This window comes from Lemur catta, chromosome 2 (assembly GCF_020740605.2).
Source record: "Lemur catta isolate mLemCat1 chromosome 2, mLemCat1.pri, whole genome shotgun sequence".
Taxonomy (NCBI): domain Eukaryota; kingdom Metazoa; phylum Chordata; class Mammalia; order Primates; family Lemuridae; genus Lemur; species Lemur catta.
In genome coordinates this window covers 100,115,393-100,119,527 of record NC_059129.1, presented here as the reverse complement: position 1 = coordinate 100,119,527, position 4,135 = coordinate 100,115,393, and positions in this window count along the sequence as shown.

Sequence of the window (4,135 nt, the reverse complement as noted above, 5' to 3'; positions counted from 1 at the left end):
AATCAATAATTATTAAGAAGTATAACAAGCATTTATGTGGCCTTTCTAACATCAAAATAGTTACAGTTAAAGACATGTTTAACAAGACCATTAGAATGAAAATAGACCATTAAATTCTATATAGAGGAAAGTAGAAATAAATACAGGAAAAATCTAAGCTAATGTGTTTATCCTGATTTACATATAAATTTAGCTATCAGTTTCCTAGTAGTTAAGGAATGAAGGGATAGCTTACAGGCTATAGGTTATAGAATTCTCATTATCTGATAAAATGGAGATAATTTACTTAAAATACTTTAAGTTTTAAAAATACTTAACTTTTAAAAAACTATCATGCGATGTTGTACAAGAAACATTGAGCCACATATTTAACAATGGTTTCTGAAAGATAGAGAAATATTATTCATACAGGTAATTTATATATTTTCCTTTTATAAAAACCGACTATGATTGTGCCACTGCACTCCACCCTGGTGACAGAGTAAGACCCTATCTCTAACAAACAAACAAACAAACAAAAAACCCTAGACTATAGTATTTAAATTTCACGGAGTAAAGTTGTTTTAGGAATGGGAGGTGGAGACTGTAGCAGTGAGGTCCTTACAGAAAAGAGAAGGTAACTGGAGTTGATAAAGGGACTCTTTACAAAGGTGCGTGTAGGGTTGAGGGAGACCACAAGGAATAGTGCAGTACTGTGGAATACTGTTACCCTCCTAGGCTTGAAGGGGATGAGGGAAAGGCCCTATCACCAAAAGAGAACTTGGAGACAGAGGTGGGGCAGAGAAGGCTCTCTGACAGCAGTGGTGACCTTTAGTAAAGAGACGAATCTAGGGCTGGGCACAGTGGCTCACACCTATAATTCTAGCACTCTGGGAGGCTGAGGCAGGAGGATCACTTGAGCTCAGGAGTTGGCACCAGCCTGAGCAAGAGCGAGATCCCATCTCTACTAAAAATAGCAAAAATTAGCCAGGTGTGGTGGTGAGCACCTGTAGTCCCAACTCCTTGGGAGGCTGAGGCAGGAGGATTGCTTAAGCCCAGGAGTTTGAGGTTGCTGTAAGCTAGGCTGATGCCACGGCACTCTAGCCTGGGCAACAGAGCGAGACTCTGTCTCAAAAAAAAAAAAAAAAAAAGAGATGAATCTAGCCTGTGACACCACCACAAAGGGCCAAGCAAATAAACACCTTGAACTTTCCACCTACTCCCTCTGAACTCTTGCTGATGCTTCTCATTGGCTGAATTCAACTAGGAGCTAAGGACAGGCACAGGGAGTCTATTGGTGCTTATTAGCCTTCTGGTGCATAAAAAGGGTGAAGTAAAGGTACATGGACGCTATCCAGCCAAAAGGACATATTGCAAACTTGGGAAACTTTATAACGTTCACCCTTCCCTCTGTTTTGATAAGCTGCTCTGGTGGAGCAGAAAGGGGCCTGTCCTCCTGCCTTTCCCACCCACACTTTGGCAGAGAATCACTGCAGTGTGATGAGAGATGATCATTCTGTTAGACATGTGTAAGGAAAAGATAATGTTGAGAACCAGAGATTTAGAAGAAAGGACGATTCTATTGCCTTTAAATGTTTTCATTTCTTAAATGGATTTTAGATTGGAGCTGAGTCACAGCTCTGGGATAGAGAAATTTGACGTAGGACCTGGAGGCCATCCTTAAGCTTAGAATGTCAGATGGGTTATGAGTCAGTGCCCACAGGCGGAATTAGACAACGCTTGGGGAGAATAGGTTCCCTTCCCAGTGGCCTGTGGGGAAGTCTCACCCTATGTGGAGACAGACACACTGACAGGAACTGCTGGAGAGAGACTGTGTCTAGTGACCTGACATCTGGATGGTGCTTTAACTGCTCATAGGCAAGTGTTCCCCAAACCTAGATAGTTTGAAACCTGTGTGTTCCTGTAGCGGCAATAATGATAATAACATCAGCCACACAAAGCCAACTGCATTGCCAATGAGGCCATTTAAAATATTGAAAAATATGTTCTAAAATCTGTGGAATCTCTGGCCTAATCCCTAATATTATGCATTTTCTCCAATTTGAAAATCTACCGTTTTAAAAACAAAAACAAAACCAAGTATAGAAATGTAAAAAAACTTTATATTTATACACCTAAACTTTATATAAATCCAAATGTTTCTTTTTGCACCAAAACATAAATAGTTTTCAAACTTAATCATGTCAATGGTAGATTGTTCAGTTCCAGTGCAGCATTGAGTAGTAAATGGAATTTATTGAATTTACATTCTGTATTATACTTTTATGCTGCTAGGGAAAGAAGTGACAGGTTGAGAAAGTTATTAACTTCTCGTGTGTATTAAAACAACACTTGAAGGCAACTGACTTTAGATAAGACAAAATAATCAGTATAGCCTGTGATGTTACTTTAGTTTAAATACAGGCTGCCCTGAAGCTCAAACAGAGAAAAAGAGCAGGAGGAGGATGAATGTTTTCCTTGAAGTCCTGACTTCAAATATTGTGAGGGTCTCAGGAGGTTATTCCCAGCCTTTGGCAGGATTACAGTTAAACCAGCTCAGGCAGATGGCAATCCATCCTGTTTCTAAAATTGCCCACTCAAGGAATTCCACATAACTCTTTCTTTCCATGGTCCTTTCCATAATCTTATTCTCTTTAAGTCCTCTGGGGATATATGTATACAATAAATGAAGAGCATAAAACAACATGCATATGACTCCCTCCCTGTCATGAAGGGGGCACAATTATCTTTTAGTATTTATGATGATTTGTAAATAATACCAATCCCTCTTCCTTCACCCAACCTCACAAATGTTCTGCCTCTCTAAGTAGCCCTTGTCCTTTTGCCTCTCTTATTTCCTTTGATTTCTTCCTTCCTCCCCTGCTTTAGAGTCCCTGGAGGGTTCGTATAGGATTTTTTAATGACCCAGGAATAGGACAAGCAATAATGCTTCAGCCCATGGGGGGGTCATCAGCACCACGGACAGTGGCTCATGACACAAAGCCAGCGTTTTAGTGAAGGTACAACTTGCCAGGAGAATGTGTTGATGATCTTTAATATCTTTGAAGGTCTTCATCAACCCATTCCTACTCTCTTCCTAGCCTTCTGTTTTTGAGGTAGATGACTTAAACTTCTTCCCCTGTTTGGTGTAGGCAGAGAAGTCTGCCTCTCAGTAGGCCGTGAGACAGAGGGGCTAAGGCTGACAGGTGGTAAGTCCACCCAGACTTGCAGAGGTTAATTCACCACTAGGCTCTGGTTCAGGGAACAAAGAAAAAGCAGTGGAGGACAATGAAGTCAGCAGGAGGGGTAACTCCTCCCTCTCTTGCAGATGCCCCAATTAAATCTATTTCACAAAGGATCATTAGCCCCCAAAATGTGCAATTATGCCATTCTTCACACCTCCTATTTTTTCTGATTGGAAACATTTGTTTTAACTTTAAATCCATAAAAATTAGCTCTGTACTCTTGAATAAGTCACCTAAAATCTCTGTTTAATCTTATGGAGAAAATTTTTGGGCCCTACATCCTTAGCATAGAAATGATCCAACAGATACGTTTGCACATGTGTGGATGAGGTTACTCATTAAAAAAACAAAGATAGGAAGCAACCTAAATAAAAATCCACCAACATAAGACTGTTAAAATAAATTATAAGTTTATACAATCAAATACTATGATATCATAAAAAAGAGGAAGTTCACTATATACTGATGTGAAAGATCGCAAGGATTATTAAGTAAAACAATCTAGGTTCAGAACAACGAACATATTAAGATATTAATATTTATGTAAAAAGGAGGAAAACCATGCACAGTGCTATATACTTGCATAAGCATGCAGTATCTCCAGGAGAATACATAGGGAACAGGAAATAGCTGTTGCTTCTGGGCAGGGAAACTGGGTGGATGAGGATGAGAGATGGAGGGGAGTTTTTCACTGTATACCTTTATGTACCTTTTGAGTTTTGAATAATGCAAATGTATCAACTATACAAAAAATGAATAAATAAATTTAAATAAAAATGAAGCCAGGCACAGTGGCTCATGCTTGTAATCCCAGCTACTCGGAAGGCTGAGGCAGAACGATTACTTGAGGCCAGTAGTTAAGACCAGCCTGGGCAACATAGAGAGATCCCATTTCTATTGAAATAAATAAA